Raw genomic sequence first — 20,386 nt, forward strand, 5'->3', positions numbered from 1 at the left:
AAAATAAAGCCCCCACCCCCCCTCCCACCCCTCACGCCTCCGAGGGAGCCGAGCCGCCTCTCCGGCGGGGACGAGGGACTTCGGGCAGGGAGCGCACGGGCCCCCGGAGCTGCGGTCGCCTCGGGGCTGCGGCGAGTCCCTGCAGGGATGGGCCGCGTCCAGGTGGCCGAGCGGCCTCTCCGCTCGCCTCAGCGGCTCCGATCCGCCTCCGGTAACGGAGGGCGGTAACGGCAGGGGGGAGAAAAAGCAGCAGTTGCCCCGTTGCCCGCGAAGGGTCAAGATCGCCCCCTTCCTTCCTTCTCTAGCAGCCCGAACCCCCCCCGGCCAGCCCAGGCCGTTGTCGCCGTCACGGCTCGGGCTCCCCCGCGCCCGCCGCTGCCTCCGCTCGCTCCGGTCGCACAGCAGCGGCGGCGGCTCTAATGTAACTCGGGGGCCGCCCGGCGCTCTCTCGCCGCCGCGGCATGTGGACGCCGCTCATTGGCGGGGCCGGGGCGTGGGGCGGGCACGCTGGCGGCCCCGCCCGTGGGGCGGAGGCGATGGCTGCGGCGCGGCCCCTGCGCAGCGCGGTCCCGTTGTCGCCCCTGATCCCGCCCGGGGCCCGCCGGCGGCTGCGCTTCATGCCGCGGTGGAGCCACTTCCGCTGTGTACGGGGACTGCCCTGCTGGTGCGGTGGTCGCTTTCCCGCCGCTGCTGTCCCGGTGGGAACCGCCCCTGTCCCGGCCTCAGCCTGCGGTGAGGGGGAGAGGGGCGGCCTGAGGGGAGCTGCCCGCCTGAGGGGAGCCGCCCGCCATTGGGGTCTTGGCGCGCGGGGTGGCGCGGAGCTGCACCGGCTGCGACAGGAGCCCCAGCCGTCCTGTGAGCACTGCCCTCACCCTGTCGTGATAGCAGCCTCATCCAGTCCAGGGGTGAGTGTAGGGTTGGCCCCTCAGGAGCATCACCCGGTCAAAGGGTGACTGCGAGGCTGGCACGCTCTGTCGCGACAGGAACATCATCCGGTCAGAGTGTGAGGGGAAGGCCGTGGATTGTCCCTCTCTGGAGACATTCCAAACCCACCTGGGCGCGTTCCTGTGTCACCCTGCCTTGGCAGAGGTTTGGACTGGGTGATCTCAGGGGTCCCTTCCAACCCTAAAGACTGTGGTTCTGTGGGGCTGCACCGGCCTCTGTCGCGACAGGAGCCTCATGCATCGCGAGAGTGCAGAGGTGAGGGCCATGTTTCTCGGTCCCAGAGGTCGTGCCCTGCGCTGGCACTGAGCAGTGTCCCCAGCTGCCATCGCACACGTCCCGGTGACAGCGCACTCAGCCCCGGCGATAACGTGAGGGGGAATGAACTGCGCGCTGTGAGTTCAGCGCGGTGTGGGGTGAGCTACCTGAGCTTTCCTCAGCACCCTGTTTCGGCTCTGCTACAGGCACAGGGACAGACAGAAAACTGACTGATCCACCCAATCCCACCCCAGTTTGTGAGAACTTCAGTGAACACAAAGCAGAGAGAAATCAGCGCCAAATGACATTAATACACCTACAACACATGCACAACACAGCGAGCAGATCAGCATAAATACCTTGAAAAGTTGGTTCCAAGCGATGTTCCTGTGTACATATGCCTGTGCAAATACCAGAGCCGATCCCTACATGTGTGCTGGCTTACATAAATGCAGATCCTACCTTCAATCTGCATTTCCACCACTTACAAACCACCCACAGCACCACGCTATAAGAAACTGCAAGTCTGATCTGGAATGAAATATCTCAGTCTTACCTCTGTGCTGGAAAAGGGATGGAGAGGGGACAGCCCATGTAAAATTATGGTGTTCTAGGGTAGGTGTGGCCTTGTATCCTTTCTAACAAAAGTTGAACTCCTCAAAAAGCTCCTCTGTGAATGGCCAAGGTCCAAGGAAGGATAACTTGACAGCCTACACTTCACAGGGCAGTTCTGAATGAAAATTCCTGAGCTAGATCTGATGACCTAGTTCAGGTAAGGCAATCACTTATTCCATGCCATGCCCATATTAATTTCATCTTGCTTATCAGCAGGATTAATCAGTATGGCCAAATGTTGCATCAGTACAGTTATGGTGCTTTTCATACTTCACACTACACCTAAATAGACTTAGCCTGGTACAGAGGTGAAGAATGTCAACATGGCAGGTGCATATAATCTGTACAATGTACTGCAATTTTTTTAACCATGTTTAATAATTTTCTTGCTATGGCATGAACCTGTGATGCCACCATCCCCAAAACATGTACATGTGCATATGCAACATTAAAAATACATTATTGCCACAATAATTCCATATGGAATAATGCCAGCTACTTGAATTAATGTATTTTACTAACAGCTCAATACATCTTTATGATTGATTTCTTACCTTCTACCATCATAAAACCTGGATTGTACGTAAGATTTTTTGCAAAAATACATTTACCAAGCATTATTTTTACACACAAGTATATTTACTAGCCTTCATGTAGAAGTGCACATATAATGGACTTGAAAGTCCTGCCATTCATTTTCTCACTATTTTAAAGTATTACAATTAGGCATCTGTAACTATTCCCAAAACAAAATGACACTGGAAAGAAACCCAGGTCACATTTCATATTATTTGTATTTCTGTGTTGTATTTCCTATGTCATTCTTGGTTTCCTTTTTGTGCCTGTTTCCTAAAGGCCTTGTGGAAAATTATTTTAAGCATACCAGAGGCATGGCACATGCCGTCAGATGTTGGCAGAGGGTAGAATCAAGTAGCTGCTGTGTTCTTTCTATCGAACTTGTTAACAGGAGGAAATGGTGCTAGGAAGGCAGAGTCTGAATTCTAGCAAATCCTGGAGAGCTGCTGGCAGTCTCTGGGGTTCACTGGTTCAGCTGCAGTTTGACAGCTCCCATTCGTTGTTTCTCTCTCATCCATTCAATACAGAGAACTCGATTCTTCCCCCTTTTCTCCACCCTAGATAAAATCTGGAAAGAACCTGGAAGCATAGTCCTCTGCCTGTGTTTATTTCTGTCACGTGTTCTGTTATGGCTCAGTGAATTTTCAGAGAAGAATTACTGAATTAAGGGCTGTCCTGCAGTTCTTTCTCTTCCAGGGCAGAATAACCTCTGCATTTCCTTCCCAGTGCTTTCCCTGTCCTTCCCTAGGAGTGCAGGACCTCTGCTGAGGGTTCCTTTGCAGGTGATGCCTTCCAAACCCTCTGACAGCCACACATTTGAGAAACATTGGCAGATACAATCCATGGTCTAGACAGCACAGTGCAGAAGGAGCTACAAATACCCATGTAGACACTGCAGCAGAAGCAGTACCTGCTAAATTTGGCATCACTTGAGATCATACAAATTTAGAATTGGGAGTTGAAATCAGTGTTGTTTCCCACTGCTCTGCAAGGATTCATAAAGCTCTCCATGACATTTGCCTTGTCTCTCCAAGAAGGTGCTTATCTGAAGGACATGGGTAGCTAAAGGTGGCGATTTTGGCCCAAATCAACATGACAGCACCTCAGCTCTGCCTGAAGCAAACAAGCCCATGGAAGCTTCCAGGCTTCCAGCAGGTGCACAGAGCTTTGCATTCTCCATTTCTAAGGAGGGAGATCAATTCATTTTGCTGCTGCAAAGTTGCACTTTGTCATTAGAGTGGAACCCCTTGGGGTGGTACCTGGGAAAGAACCACCACAAAATGGGGCAGTTTTGGCCTTGCTGAGGTTCCATGCACGTAATGCAAATGTATATTTGTACATTTGGCCTACTATCTCTTTTCACTGTAATATATTAAGAAGAAGCAGCCAACACATCAGGCAGCAGCATTAAAACAGTTCCTGTAATGCTTACTAATTGAAGTAAATGGGAATTTGGCCTGAGAGAGAGGACTGCAGGATGCTTTCCTTCAAATTGCAATCACATTAAGTCATCCCTACTGCTGCAAAGCAGATTCACAGCAGAGTTACTGGTCACAATGTGAATTGTCTCTTGCTGTACACAAACACATATGTTTTGTAGCTCCATTTTCAAACAAGATTAATAGTTTTGAGTGGAGCTAAACTCAGCACGGAGGAGCACAACATAAGATGGCAGTTGTTGAGCCAAAACACATGGATGCTGACCTGCAATAGGATCTCTTTCAGTGAGCATGGACCAAGTGAGAATATTCTCCTCAATTGTGCCAAATTATGTCATGTTTTTTGCAGACTGGCTAATTGCCTAATGGGGCTTATGTTGAGACCACCAAACTCACTGCTCCCATCACCCTGGCTGATTTCAAATACAAGTCCTTGTGAGTGACAAATGGGGGCATTGTTTCTTCCTCCCACAGTACTATTTTATTCCTCTGAAATTACAGTTATTAAAATGTTTCAGCCAATTGAAATCTACTAAGGCATATTAAAATGCTGCAAAAGTGCTGTATCAAAGTGGAAAGGTTTTAAATCTGCAGTTCTGTCATAGGATAATGCAGTTTAAATATAGTAACTATTTTTCCCAGTCAGCTTGCTCTTTGAATTCATGGTATTATGTCAAGGGGGGTTTTTTCCCTCTCTCCCCCTTTAAGAAGCTTATAGCTTAAACAGCAAAATGCAAAAAATACTGAGATGGAACAGCTACACAAACCCAGCAGAGGAATAAGTGATAAAATATGAGTTTGAATGTTGATAATTAAGATAATCTGAGTTTATTCTGAATAATTTTTACTCCTAGGCAGTGTGTGCTCCTGTATCAGCAGCAGGTAGAATTTGACTTCCACAGAGACTGAGAGACTGTGAGCACAAAGGGTGGTGTTGCTGCTGGGAGATTTCTGGAGCTGGATCTGTGTTCCTGCACAAAGCAGCTCCTTGCTGCCTTGGAAGTGTAAAGAGGCAGCGAGACAGAGTCTGCTCTCAGTGACAGTAACCATGAGAGATCACACTTTGGCTTGCTACATTTCTTATTTTATTTCTGTATCTTATTCATACTCATTTGGTTCCTCTCCATTGGAGTATTTGCCACAAAAATCTCCATTCCCTGCTTGGAAAAATCTGTGTGTCCCATACTGGTGTCAGTGGGAGATTTAGGTGTATGGGAGGGAGAAACATTTTATCAGAAGCAACGTCCATCACACATATCTGAAAAAATAATTTCTCCTTATTTTGATGGTGAGTCAGTTCCCTGGAAAAGAAATCAGCTGGACTGTTATTTTAAAAAATGCACAGCAACTTTAGAAATAAAGCACTGGTTGGTGCCCACATGATTTGAATTCTTATCTCATCCTGACCTGATTTTTCCATATAATTATGGTCTAATTCTGATTAATTTGGCAGCTTGCTGCCATTTTTTTTTTTACTTTTGCAAATATTCCTTGTAGTCTTCAGGATCTGAGTTTTGCTCTCTGCAGATGGGGCTGGGAGCTTCCAGGGGGCTGCATGGCCAAGCACAAAGTTTGGGAAATGGTGGTTTGTTGTTTGTGGGGTGTTCCAGAACTGCCCTGTGATTTCTGTCTGTAACAAGGTGAGGCTGTCATGGCTGTGATCGTGTTGTTTAATGCTCACCTGCAGAACTTCAAACTGAGAGTGCACCCAATACTGCAATAGAAAATTGAATTACTTTACTGGTGGCATAAGGCTCTGGTTTAAGTGAATCTGAATTACTTGGTTTTAAAACTTCAATGTTTTTAATCTCTTGACCCTTTCAGAGGCATTCATGAAGGTGTTTGTACAACAATAAATATTTCCCTTTTTCCAGAGTTCTTGCACCATGGCTTCTGCCATTCCATGTGTTTGCTGAATCACAGGGAGAAGTCTCACTCTCTGACTTTTCAAGACTGAAAGGAAGACAAGTAGGTGCACCCCATGTAGGTGAGTAGCAATAATGTCAGACTGAGCAGCTTTTCTTACTCATGGAGATGACTCCATTTTCAGGCATTGTTTGAGACTAAAGGCACATGACTCCACTTTCCTTACACCTCTGACACTTGGTGGATGACACAAGCTGAAGTTTCTGTGTTTCTGCTGGGGGATTTCCTCCAAACTCATAGGTAGTTATTAGTAATAGAGTGAAGTAGAACACTTCAGTTTTCAGGCACTGATAAAATTCTTGTATGCCATTAAAGCAGCTCCTCTATTGGTTATGGGGTATATTAAATAGGATTTCCAAAATTTTGTTTAATGTAAAATTCTTTTGAGGTGATTTTTTTTCTCTCTGTCATGAAATAAGACAAACTGAGGGCTTGAAACCAAATCCTCTTTTTGGTTTACCAGTTAAAGTCTTCTCTTCCAGTCTGAGCCCTCAGAAATGTGTGTAACCCACAATCCACATGGGGTTTGTTTTTCAAAAGGCAATATTTCTGTGGTAGGATTAGTGGGTACAATTACAGTGTGTCTGTCACCTTTCCCTACCTTTCTAAGGTTCTCACAAATGCTTCCTACCATGGGCTATCAGGAGGAAAAGAACCTGCTGGACTGCCTTCAGCCTCTGTTAATGTGACTCTAACCAAACCTGAACATGTTTGTCTTTAGTGGAATAAATGTTATATTGATCTCCTCTGCTTCCATTTCCTCACCTCATTTCTACCACTTTATACAATCTATCTGGGTGTTTCACAGAAATGACAGGTTTTCAAAGGGGTTTAAGCTCCCAAATTACCTGTGGCAGGTTTTGGTCACTCCCAGAACAGAAATTCTTCCAGTTTATCTGTCAGAACTCAGTGCTTCCAATAGAAGACATCTGCTTTTTTCTGCTTTTTTATGCATAGATTTATTATATGCCAATGATGTTGCATATGAACTCAAATTATCCTGACCTACAATTCTTGTTCTATTTCAAGGTTTTGGGTTTCTAAAAGATTGTTTAACTCCTGGGTGGTTTTTTTCCCCCCCAGTTCTGTTAGAAAAAGAAAACCTCCCCTGAGTCATCTTTTAAAAATACTGTTAAGCTCTTAAAGCTGCTTCTACTCCCATGTCACAAAGCATTATTGAAAATATATTCATTTTTACCTCCTACAATTGCTCAGATGGAGAACTTAAAGAATTCTTTTCTAGTCCCATATTGAAACTCTGCTGGCAGCATTCTTGTTCCTAGAAGTGAGCTACAGAGATTTTCCTGCTCTGTGCAGGTTGGGCTTTTTGTCAGAACACTGCTAGTGAGCTTATCATTTGATATTAATAACATTAACAAACATTATTATTATTATTAGCAATGATCATAGTAGTGCTAATACTGTGTTTACTGTTACTTGATTAATTATTTGCATTTGCAGCTTCTAATCAAGGGTCTTGAGCATTTCATAAACCTTAAAGAAATGAAAATTCTGTTATAAAGTATCCCTGAGAGAGCAGGATTGCCATCCCCATTTCACAGAAACAGAGCTGAGGTTCAAAGTGACAGTCACAGAGTCTATGGCAGAACTAGAAATAGAAATGGTCTCCTGGCTCCCAGTCCTCTTTCTTCTCCTGTCACCCTAAATAGTTTCTAGTGTGCTTTTGTAAGACATTTGTCACATGATTTTCAAAAATTGTGCCCTATTTGTTAAGGAAAAGTAAAAACTAATTTTAAAAAATATAAAAGTGATAAGCAAGAGACCATCTAATTTTTGCAGGGGTTTGCTGAAACGATTTTAGCCATTTTATGGGAGATGCCATCCAAGTTTCATGAGTTAATCCTGACCATAAGTACACCTAAAATAGATATCTTTGCCTCCAGCTAATCAACAGGCTTACTGCCTAAATAATTTATGTATAACCAACTAGTGGAAACTAGATCTTCTGTGATTTCCCTAGACACATATTCTGCATGTATCATGTATATCCTTGCCTATTTCTGATATTCATGTGAAATTCAGTTGGGACATTTCAGAACACTTCTGTGCTCCAGCTGTACAGCTCTAAGGAAAAGCCAGCTGCAGACAACACAGGATCTTTGAACTGGGCAAGGCAGTGTTTAGAACCCAAGTGCATTGTAGATGAAGATTCTGACTTTTTTCTTAACCAACAATGGATTAAAATTTTAAGAAATACAGTTCTAATTCCAACACTGGTTTGTGTGGGTAAGCACTTTGTGTTTCTGCCCTACTAAAGGCATTTAGTAACAAAATTCAGTTCATATATAGTGATAAATACATACATATAAATTTATAGAGAGAAATATATCAGAGGATTATTAAATAAACTGAAATATTAAATAATCTAATTTCCTTGCTGGAAATGTGAAGAACATGCAGCACCACACTGCTTTTTGGACACGTTTGGATAATGTTGCCTTCAATGGAGCAGTGAAAAGAATCTTGGATTGAAGGAGAAAGCAAAAGCATTATCAGGCATTGTCCTGCAAATCAAGACTCTAGAGCTGGAATGGAAGGTGCAGTACAAACTGTCTGTCTGGGGTTCACAGCTTTTATCCAGAATTCCTAACTGGAAAACCCATTCCGTCTCTTGTGGATGGCGAGTGCTAACAGACAGTTCCTGCTGCCGTGTGCTGCGGTGCAGGAATGCTGGGCACTGTTTGCTGCTCTTGCCGAGGCTTGCTGCACAACCAGGGCCACGCTGCAGCTCCAGGCAGCCGTGCACGAGGGGGAGGAGCAGCACCAGGTACTCCAGGAACAATTCAGGTGTGGCAGCAGAAATTGTGCAGCACTGGAGGAACACAGCCAGCATTCCTGGTACTGCTCTCCCGGCTGCTGCTGCTGCTGCCTTCACACGGGGAGCTGTGGCAGCTCTGAACTGGAGCAGCACTTGTGGAGCTCCTTGTGCCCGTGCAAAGGGAGGGAGGGAGGGAGGAGCACTGTTGTTCCAATTCACATCATTTACATTTACCTGTGCCTCCCCAGTCCAAAAATGCCCTTTCCTTCTCTCACCGTGCTCCTCTCTAGGACAGAGTTGATTTAATTTTCCTGCCAGTGCTGTGGAGTGAGGGCTGTGTGTGTTTGGCTGCCTGCTGGGTTAAAGCACCTCCTATTCCTGTCTGTGCATTTTCCATCCCTGCACTCTCGGAATTCCTTCAGGCCTGGGCCTCAGGGCACTGTGTAGGGTTCATGTACCATTCCCAAATGTGAACTTGATTACCTTGCAGATGCAAGAGTCTGCTCATTTCAAATGTCACAGGAGGAAGCTAAGAAGAAAGACAAATGAAAATTTCCTTGAGAATGGTGAAGATGTGAATTGTTTCTGGCCTGTGTTCATGCAGCACCTGTTAATGACAACTGTGGGGACGGATAAGTGGATTTACTAATTCATATTTGGTGTGCAGAATTCCCTGGTGCTCTGCAAAGCTGGGAGATCTCTGATTAAACTGACTTTTAAAGACAAGCACCACTTTGGAAAAAAAAAGTCCAATCACCAAGCTGTGGGAATCTGGCAGGTATTCCTCAAAGCCTGGGGATGCTCATCATCCATAAGAAAACTTGGAGCATTCAGTAGTTCTGATATGTTGAGACAATTTTTGGGTGGTTTTGTGATACCTATTAAGGCCTCAAAATACTGGAATTGGGGGCACTTTATAGCTGTGATGTGCTGCAGCCATGAACAGCTTCTGTTGCTTTTATGTTTCTTTCTGTACAGACATTTTGGCTGATGGGAAAGAGATCTTTCCATGTGGCATGGGATGTATGCAGCTCATCTCATCTCCTACTAAATGTGATATCCCATTTTTTTTAATCAAACCCCTAATCTCCTATCCATTGACAGTTTTTGCTTGAAAAACTGTGGTTGCCACTGGAAACCATGACTTGCCAGTTGTCCCTTTGTTTGATCCTGGCTGACACAGGACTGGGTTTTGTTACTCTTTCTGTACATTTTGATTCCTTCTGAATCATCCAAACAAGAGGCCTCAAAGCCATTATACACCAAAGCAGTACCAGTAGTTTATTTTTTTTTACTGTTTTGGCTCAAAGCAGCATCAATTCAATTATTCTGATTGGGAAAGAGGCTCAGTTAAACTCATTCTCACGTCAATTCAATGAGAGGACGTTCTCCTTTCCTAAGTGCAATGAAATAAAAAGCAGAAATTGAAGGGGGTTTGGGGTTGGGTGGTTTGGTTTTTTTTGAGGAAGAGACTATAAAAATCTCAGGCTATAAATTCACCATGACAGTGAAAAGATGTGTCAGATTTTGGGCTGGGTTGGCTTTGTGTCAGTCACGCTCCGTACGCTGGACCGTGTGTTGGCTCCATGAACCTTTTTTACTTTATGCTGCCATAAGCTTTATATGTCTGTCCTCTCACAAGCTGAATAAATGTCATGTAGGACATTCTGTCCCAATTGTCACAAGTGCTATTGTGTGTCTGGATCCATATTGGATTAGTATTGATGAGAGACCTCAGGTATTTTATATAAAATGTGCATTAAGGACGGTGTATAGGAAGTACAGATATGAAAAGAGACCTCTTTTGGAAATAGCTGCTGTAAAGCAGTTTGTTCAGACATATTTAGGAAGATCATTTTCTTATTTCAGAGATGTTTAGGAGAGATTTGACATTTTTATTGGTAATTGTTTATTTTTTTATGTGTAAACCAGCTGTTGTGGCTTTCACATGACTAACTGTGCAAGGATATGAGGGAAAATTTCCCAATAAATACTTCCAGAAAATTCTAGAAAAAGCTGTTCCAGACACAGAAGTGCCTCAGTGTCAGCTCCTCCCAGACTAAAAAGTAAGATGCAAGATAGGCAAGACAGGAATCTCCCTTTTCTGAAGGCGTAGAGTTTCCACATTTAGCTCTGGAGTTCCATGGCCTTCCACCTGCCACTGGTGACCATTTGTTGGCTTGCAGGGCAGTGTCATTTCAGAAAGAAATTCCACTTGAAATGGAGAAAGTGGCCATTTTTGTGAGGCATAGATTCAGTTACTTACATGACAGCTGCTTGCAGAAGTAAGCCAAGCACTTAAGAGAATGATTTCAAAGAGGCAGAAATTCTCAACAAACCACTCAGCCTTCTTTTAGCTGGATTCACACAGAAACAGCAAATAATTAATTGAGGCCAAAATACATGCCGTGCTGAGTTTGCATTAGCTGGAAGGTTTGGAAATAATTAAGAGCAAAACTGTTAATACTCCATTGAAATAGCTGCTGCCTGTCTGTCCACTCTGCAAGCCCAATCTGTTGTGTTCAATCAGCTTTCAGCTGCTACTTGCCAGCAGCCTAATTCCCCAGTCTTGTCTCTGTGCTGTGCTTGTGCATTCCAGTACCTGCTAAGTTAAACCCTGCTGTCCTGGTGCTGCAGGGAGATTTCCAGTGCTATTCCAGGCATCCACCCTGGGTCAGAATATATCCCAAAGCTGGGGGTGCTGTCCACAGCAGCATGCCTGCTGCCAGTGCAGCACCACCAGGGCAAAGGGGAGCAGCAACTGTGTGCTTTAGCTCCCAGGATTAGGGCTGTGCTCATTCACCCCATTCTCTGGGCATTTCTGCAGTTTGGACAAGCTGTTGACCTGAAACATTTCCACCTCTTTTTTAAAGTGATCTAATGCAGAGTGAGATGTTCCTCCCAGCTGCTGTTAACCACAGCCACACTGCAGTTTGATAACATTATCTCAGTTTTCCTGCATCTCTTTGCACTTGTGTTGCACATTCAATACCTTGGCTGATCATTTATATTACAAGAGGATTAAAGGGAAATTAATAATTGTACTTCTTATTGTTTAGCTTGTGCAAGGTTGTGTGCACACAGAGTGAGGCTACAGGGGAGTCTCTGCTTGGTGACTCTGACAGTTCTAAAGCTGTGTGGGGAGTGTGGAAATCCAGTGCAGTGAGAGCTGTTTGCTGCTGAAGAGGCATTTTAAGCCTCAAACCTGCACCACCAGTTCTTTGCTGAGAAATGTCTATGAAAAATGACAAAGTTCATTGCACAGGCATTTGGAAGGAACTAAAGAGCAATCCATTGACCTTTGCAGATTAAGTAATGCATGCTGTCATAAGGAAGTGCTATTGGAGCCCCAAACAGCGAATGTACACACTTATCCTCACTCACCCTCCCTGGAGGCAGCCAGGATTTCCTGAGCCTGATTTTTGTGTTCTGGCACATCAGATCTCTGAGCACCAGAGCTGCTCTGCCTGCCTCTTGGCCCTGAGTGTCCCCAGGTGTAGTAAACCCCTCAGGTTTAGCCAGGGCCCCTTGGAGAATAGAATGCTGACACAGCGGCAAAGAAGTTTCCTGTCTCCAGGGACATCCGCCTTGTACCTTATCCCTACAGCCATGGAAGGCAATATTGTGTTAAACCCTACTATTGGTCACTTATGGTCACTCTAACACCTTTGCCATTGGTCAGGATTGGATCCAGGCCAAGGGTATAAAAGTAGCACACTGTACCCCTACTAACTGGGAAGAAGAAGAGCTGAGACCCTTCACAGACCCTGCAATAAAGCCACACTCGTGGAACAGCCAGCGTCTTCTGCTTCTCCTCTCTCTACCCTCTGCTGGAGCCTTAGGCCAAGGGAAAAGCTACCTAGCAAGCAAAGCTGAAATCACAAGAGCTGCCTGATCACTAAGAGCTGAACTTTCCCTGCTTGTTAGGGGCTGACCCGCGGCCTTGGTCTGAGAGCGAGCTGGCTTCTGGCACCCAGTGCCCTTGGGGACTGAGCTCTGGAGCTGGAACAGCTTGCATAGGATACGACCAAGCAAGGCTCATTTACCCAGGCAGCAGCGAGGGCAGGGGGCCATGGGGGCTGTGCAGGTGCAATACTGAAGGCTCTGTGCTCAGCTCCTGGGCCAACAGAGCCCTCAGTGCCGGGCTCTGGGTGCCTCAGTTCTCACTGCATTAAATGGGACTCAAATGTTTGCATAATACACAGAGAAACTTCCACTCGAAGGCAACAGCAAAGAGCAGTTTTGCTGCTTTTGCAGAACATTTCTATTACAGAAAGAGGACATGAATGAAAATGAACCATGTGTATAATTCAACATTTCAGTGCAATAGAAATTAAATATGTTCTTTTTTTTCTTTTATAATTTGTTAGCTCATTTATTTAATTTATGAGAAAAAATTTATAGATTTTTTTTTCCTGGAGAATGAAATACTCTGTTCAAGTACAAATGAATATGTCACATTCTTATATGACTTGCAAGAAGATGAATTAGTGTGTCTCCTTCTCCAGCCTTTCTTCCACTCCTCCAATTCTACAGAAAGATTATTTTCAGATTCATTGTGTTGCTTTTACTTTATGTGGCCTGTTGCACACTGAAATAAATTTGCCACACTCTTGCTAACATAGTGTTTTTAAAACTATTTTTATTTAGAAACTCTTGGTACAACATTACACAATCTCAAAAATGAAATCAGTGAAAAAGAAGAGAAATTCTGTTCATCAGTCTAGCATTTGAACTCATAATCGTGTGTCAGATGTGGAAAAAAAAAATGGAGCTCTCCCGAGCCCCTGGACAAGAGAAGTCACTTTACCAGGACATTGAGATAATTTATCTGGGTGACTCAGAAAAAATGCTAGATAAGACTGAAATTTGGAGAGGCTGAGCACGTCCAGTCTTAGCCTTTGGATTATCAAGAATAAATCCAGCAACTGGCATGTGAATATGTTAATGCTGTAGCTTCTAGCATGGAAACAGGAAACTGTATTTATGAGGCAAAAATATATCAGAGATTAATTCAGTTCTATATATAATATATACATTTTACAGATACAAAATCTTTGCCAAAATATGCATAATTTGCAAGTACACCGAAGTTAGAAAATGCCAGAATAAAGGTTGCCTTTCCATGCATATGCCCTGAAGGAATCTTTAATTACAAGATTCCTGGCTTCTTTTTCTAACACTGAAATTTTCTAATTTCACTGCGTGCTTGATTTTGAAGTCCTAATATTTCCTCTTTTAAATAAAGACTTAGGGATGCATTTTCCCTGGTTTAAAAGAAAAACAGCAGAATTGGAAAACAACAATATTCCATCCTTTTACCAGCATCAGGCTGCAGCCTCTGTGTGATGCCAGGAGCCTCCTGAGAGGATTTCCCCAATGCTGGAGCCTGAGCAGTGATCCCGTGTGTCCTTTGCCATGTGACACAGCTACAGGTGTCAGCAAGGTAAGGCAGCACCTGAGGAGAGTTTTAAATGAGTTACTTATTATTGCTGTCATCATTTTCATTATATCCTCATTGTGCAACCTTTCCCAGCCCTGCTTGGAGCAGCCACGTGGATTTCCTGGGTGCACGGTCACTTCTGCCCATGCAAATGAATGTAGAACGTGGATTTCTGATTTGCTCACATTTGAAATCTCTTTGCCCTCAGTCTGTGCAGCTGTGAGGGGCAGCACGTGGTGCTGCAGCCTGCAAATCCTGGCCATGTGCTCAGGGGGTCCCACTTGAAGCTGATTTTCTCCCTCGTGGCTGTTAAGTCAGAGCAGTCCCACTGACAGCACAAGCTGATAATGATTTATCACACATCCAGTGCACTGAATCATTGTGCCTTGTCTGCCTCTTTCTGCTGTGGATTGAAGAGTTTTGATCAATAGTGACAGCATGCAAAGCCTCATCAAATTTGTTCATTTCCTCGAATCTCTTTCCATGCTTTGGTATTTTATATGTATAACCATGGGGGCAACATTTCAAATCTCTCTGTGTGCACTACAGAAAAGCCCCAAAAGTAGTGCTTACCTCTGCAAAGTCTGTGCATTCCCAAATTCCAAATTGTCACAGCACAGGAGGGTTGGGGACTCAGGAGCCTGACTCCAATGAGAGAGCTTAGAGGTCGAAAAACATCCTGTGAACACCCATGGAGTGAGAGGGTTAAATATTCATTTTACATTGCTTTTTTAGTTGATTAATTTAAACCAGGACTATACACCTGGTACTGAAACTGCAAACTGAAAGTTCTCTGTGAGATCTGAAAACAGCAACAGGCTTGCTTCCATAAATAATACTGAAAGTTAAACAGTGATTTCACAAGGTCCAGGACATAGTATAAATAAGAAAGCAGAAATATCCAGGAAATCCTAAGTTAACAAATGTTTTCGTTTAAACATTATATGTTTTTCTTGATCTCTGAAAATCATCTTCACAGTAGACACTAAACTGAGAGAAGTAAAAAAGAAAAATTTTCTCTGACTTGAGCAAGATATTTTGTCACACTGAAAGAAGGGTTTGTTCTGAAGCTTTTCAGTGCTAATCCAAAAGCTCACAGACCTGGTGAAAAGTGAAAAAGCAATGAAATATTCTATTAATGGCACCAAGCTTGTGTCAAAAAGTCTCAGATGCCGTGTGCTGACACCAAATATCACAGCATTCAGCAGCTGCAGGAGATTGGATTAGTGCAGTGCTTGGAATGGAACCATCCCAAGGGGGTTTGAGGCATGTTAGGCCAAATTCAGCCAGGAGGTAACTGCATGGATTTGACTGGATTTATACCCAGAGAAATTGAGTCTTTTTTGTTGTGGCCAAAATGTAATGCTCAGGTTAAAACTGGGCATCTGTACAAAAGTTATGACTCCTCTTTTTAAAGAAATCATTTAAAATGTCATCCAGTTATTTCAGGTAAGCACAGGTACTACTTCAGATCAGTGATTCTGCTGTTTTCATTTTTGGCTCCTAGACCAAACTGAGTTGCTGAAAATGAAAAGGAGGGAAAGGGGAGAAGTTCTGTGAAAATTTTTCCACTTACAGCACACACCACTCGCTGTTTCTGTGTCCCCATTGTCCTCAGGCCACCCCATTCTAGATTCAGGACCTGTTTCAGTCACAAGTGTTCCTGTTCTGTCTAAAGCATCATCTCTGTCTGGTATTTATTACATTGTCCAGTGGACTGAACGACCTGTGAGCGGGACAGATGCCAGAGGAAAACAAGCACAGGCTGGGGGCAGCCAAAAACCTGCTGACATTGAGTCATTGAGAAGCTCTGAGGGGATTGTCCTGCTTTGCTTTGTTTATGCTTTGTTCCATCTATGTGTTTTTTAAAAACCACAAACTCTGCTCTGGAAAATACATATTTTGGCTTTGTACAGTTTGCTAAATTCTGTTCAGCCCACTCAGCAGTATATTAACTTCTGCCACATGATTTGGTTTTTCTCTTACGGTCTCCATGGGGAAAAAAGGTGTTGGAACTGTAGTTCTTGTTGTCTGATGTTTAGGTTTATTATTTCTGTGTTTGCATGTAAATAGGGAAAGGGAAAAGTAGCCATGAGCTCCTGGCAAGTTCAGGAAACCTGGTGCTTGTACAGAACTGAACTGTGGCAGTGGGCAGCCACTGTGTATCAAAGGCAAGGATTATCCTTATCCTGTCTCAGAGCAGTGGGGAGGCATTTCAGCACCGTTACAGTAATTTCTGTATCTCAGGAGGCTCAGAGTTGCTGTAGCAACCTTTGCTAGATAGGAATTTGGCTGGTGAAGCCCCACAGGAATCTGCTCCCACTCTTGCCTAACCTCTCACATCAGCAGTGTCAGCTGCCAGGGAGAAGCCCCAGCTGCGAATCAGGCAGGGTGAGGGGACCCTTCCCACAGGCTCCTCACAGAACTTTCCCCTCATTCCTGCTTTTTGACATTTTCCCATGGAGGAGAGCTTTGCTGTGTGTGCAGAGTTCTGTGCTGAACCTGAATTGTGAGAGTGGTCACAGTGAATGTGGTGCTCACAAACAAGCCCTGTCCGTGTGCCTGCAGGTGCAGCCAGTGGAGATGCAAAAGCAGGAGTGCAGATCAGTGTGGGGAGTTTGACTGGGAGGCAGCAGGAGCTGTGGTGACACAAAAGAAGTATTACAAAGTCACCAAGGGGATTGGGCAGATGGAACAGACTTGAGTAGGAAGGAATACAGACAAGGTCCCCAAAGGCTGGTACTTAGATTTGGATAAAAAATGAAGTGTGAAGTTGGTCAGAGCATGAGGGGATGCATCACTCCTAAACCAGTTCCTTCAGAAGTGTGAAGTAGTTTCTGGAGTAATGAAAGACAGGTTTTTGGCCTTCTAGACTGATATATGGTTGAGAATAATATTTGGAAGGTTTTATTTATAGTTTTGCCCAGTGGTTACAGAGAAGACAGTCCATGTTTTGGTCTCTTGCCTCCTATTTCTAATTCCACAGGTGATTGACATTGTCAAACCAAGGGCCTGGGTGCTGCCTTCTGTCATAGCTCTTGCAGGAGGACATGGCATAACTGTTGTTTCCCTTTTATAAATGGTTTAATGATTATTTTCAATCAGGACATGTGGGGCCAGTTCCTTGTTTCCTGTTCCTACTCCCAGATTTGCTTCTGTAAGTCATTATTAGTCAGCTTAGATGAAAATACCAGTAATGAAGCGGGTACCAAAATTAGGGGTGAGTTGAATCAATGTGCTGAGCTGGAGATCCCAGGGGCTGAGGAGCCAACCCACACGCCTTTTTGGCAGCTGTGGTGCAGGGCTGCTGCTCTGAGGAGCAGAAAGCTGAGGAACTACAGTGCAAGGCTGTCCAGCAAGGATCACCACAGGGAGCTGTGGAGAACTCCAGGCTCTTGCTATACCAGAGATGCACCGGCTTAACAAAAAAATCCTGAGTCTGTGAGGTTAAACCAGGTTGAATCCCTAATGCTAATGCAAGATTTAACTCTTCCAGATACTATTTTAAGTTGTCCAGGCAGTCACTACACACAACCAACTGTGAAAAAGATCATTTAAAAAATGTTTGGTTTGTGTATGTGATGATTCTCACTGCTTTAAAGCCCAGTAAAGCAAGTTGAATTCCAGGAAAAAAATCCCTGGTTTGCTTGGGGTTTTTTAAACCAAGTACCTTCCAGTGTGAAGCAGTTTTGAATGATGCAGAGAAGGAGAAGATCCATCCTGGCAGGTTTCTAGGGCTGCAGGGAGCTGCTGGGCTCAGGCAGAAACGGGCCCATGTATGGTTATAGTCAGAACGTGTCGCTGAGTGGCAGCGAGGAAGGCGAGTGGGCTTTGCAGAGCTGCCTGATCTCTGAGCTCTAGCAGAGAATCCAAACTGAATTTGGACTGTGCCCTAGTTAGGCTTATTCCAGCTCCCCAAAGCTGTGTGTCACTTCATGCAGTTTGGGCTGCAGCCTGGGCTCTGCTTCGGGGGTGTTGTGTGTATGCTTTTTACTGTGTATTTTTAAAAGAGCACCCAGTTCTGAGGAATCTATTCCCAGCTAAAGCACACAAGCACAAGAAAGGTCAGAGAGAGGCATCTCTAGCTTTGGTAAATAAACAAATCTCTTCTCAGTGGCTGGGATGTTGTATTAATAGCAGTAGATTTGGTTTCGCATTGTGGAGCTCCTCCTGTTTCATTGCTATTGAAGATAAGAGAACACAAAATGTTCTGTCACCCTCCCTATGAGAAAACAAGCCAACAGGCAGAGACTATTATATTTAAAGATATTACTGAGGCAAAGGCTCAGAGCACACAAACACCAGGTTTATATTCAGTAACTACTGGATACCATCACTGGCACACCAGTAACTCAGCCTTAGTTAATGCCTCGCATGAAAGAGTTTGCAAGGCAAAGTCACTGCATGAGAAATAAACTAAAAATAAGGGTTGAGCCTTAAGCAGATGGAAAGGCTGAGCCTTAATTTTTTTCCTTTTTTCCACTTTTCTTGGTGATTCAGTTGCAGCAAAAAATTTAACAGGCCTTTTCTGCTTCTTCACCTGTGCACCCACCAGGCTGCTGCAGTTGGGTTTACTTCAGCTGGAAACCTGGAATTGTTCCTTTATCACGGGACACCAAGATGAACAAGTTTTTCTAAGCAGTTCCTCAAAGGAAGACTTCTTGTGAAATTGTAAAAACCCCTGACTTGGCAGCAGGCATGTGTAAAATAAATTAACAGAGCTGTACCTTGGAGCTTCCCTACACGAGTTCTTTGGGAATAATTAATTCTAAAATTTTGCATGTAGAATATTTTACTTGGGAATATGCACCTCCAGGGTGGAAGGCAGATTTAGCCTAGTGGGGAAGAAGCGTGATGGGAAGAAATGAGGAATTTATCCTCAGCTAGGTGACATATATGACACAAAGCATTGTTTCTCTAGCACTGGTCACTGTTACATGAGTCAATCCATGCTCAGAGTGTTTCTTGTCCTCAGTGGCACCATTGCTCCTGTTGGGCATCAGTCCAAGAAGGAGACAGTTTTCTCTCTGCAAATAAGCATCTTCTGTTGGAGAGCAGATTGCTGGAGATAAGTAAAAATAAACACGAAGCAAATCAGATAATTCTCCTCTCAACAGTAATTTTCCTTGTCCTTGAAATGTCCTCAGCCACAGGTTTATTTGTTTCCCTGATGCTCAGGTGGAGTCTGTTCAGAGGGGAGTTATTCTGCATGCAGGAGGCGTTTTGGAAAACTGCACCTCTACATAGGCTTCATAAACAAACCAAATGACTCAACAGAAAGAAGTTACATGCACTGAGATTTTTTCCTCTAGGGGTATTTTTAGAGAAAGAAAATAAAAATATTGGCAGAAGACAGACACTGAAATCATCAAAATTGTTCTCTCTCCAGTCTGACCAGTCTGGAATTTAATTTATGTGCTTGTTGTGGCCCCCTGGTAGCAGTCCACCTTTCTGTGTTGTGGCAAAAACAATCTCAGCTGAGGTTAAGATGCTGCTTACATGTGTTTGTAAGTGAATATCACTTCCCATCTGCTGCACTCATTGCATTTTACATAAAAAAGGGATTAATTATTTCTTCTAGATCAGCACATATGCAAATTCCTCTAAAAAATTCAAAAGAAATTCTGGGCAGAGACAATGGACTTCTTTGACAGCTACTGATGAGTCTTTAAGATGATTATAAATGTTCAGAGAAAGTAACAATTTCTGTAGTTAGGAATAAAAAAAAAGGTAATTGTTCCATATTGTAGCTTCCTTACCATTTGAGAGCAACGCCAAATTTAATTCTGCCATCACAGGAATTTCTGGCTGCGGTACATGTGAGAAAAGATTTCCATTTTGAGCATGAAATTTCTTTTAACTGTGATTTTCTGATACAACATATGCCATAGAAATGAGGAAAAAATCCCTGCAGTTTGTGTGAGGGCCTTCTGATCCCTTGGAAGGATTCTGTGTGCCTCGGTGTGTTAGTGCTTGAGAGGATTTAATCCAGATGGTTTTGGGAAGGAATGAGTTTTATTTGTACCTGATACCAATCAGATTTTCTTTTTCAAACAGATTCAAGTGTCATAAGGGCTGTGCTGTGAAGAAGGGATTCTATATAAAATTAAAATCTTTGCATGCAACATTTTTCATTTAATTACATCATAAGCTGCTAAAATAGAAATATTTATTTTTGTTTTAATGATATCATTGTGGGATTTCAAAGCCACATGTAAGCACTACATTTATGTAATAACCACTGAAAAAATAGTACTGGAAACAAAGAGTATCAATTTGAATTATCCCAAGAATATCATGCTCTTGAAAGGTAAGAGATATTAAACACCCAATATATGAGAATAATAGGAAAATAAATTCTTTTATAATTTCAGTATCGATCCAGTTTTTTGGCTTTCTAAAAATGAA

At 43.7% G+C, this 20,386-nt stretch overlaps 1 long non-coding RNA gene across 1 annotated transcript in view; it reads left to right on the forward strand.

The window, feature by feature from the left end:
- Window positions 1-28: 28 nt before the first annotated feature.
- The window catches only part of LOC141731169 (uncharacterized), a 32,886-nt gene continuing 12,528 nt past the window's right edge, over window positions 29-20,386 (forward strand). The window contains exons 1-2 of the long non-coding RNA XR_012583122.1: window positions 29-5,817; window positions 13,861-13,981. This is a non-coding gene — a long non-coding RNA (uncharacterized LOC141731169). The remainder of the gene's footprint in view (window positions 5,818-13,860; window positions 13,982-20,386) is intronic.

Source organism: Zonotrichia albicollis, chromosome 18 (assembly GCF_047830755.1).
Source record: "Zonotrichia albicollis isolate bZonAlb1 chromosome 18, bZonAlb1.hap1, whole genome shotgun sequence".
Classification (NCBI taxonomy): domain Eukaryota; kingdom Metazoa; phylum Chordata; class Aves; order Passeriformes; family Passerellidae; genus Zonotrichia; species Zonotrichia albicollis.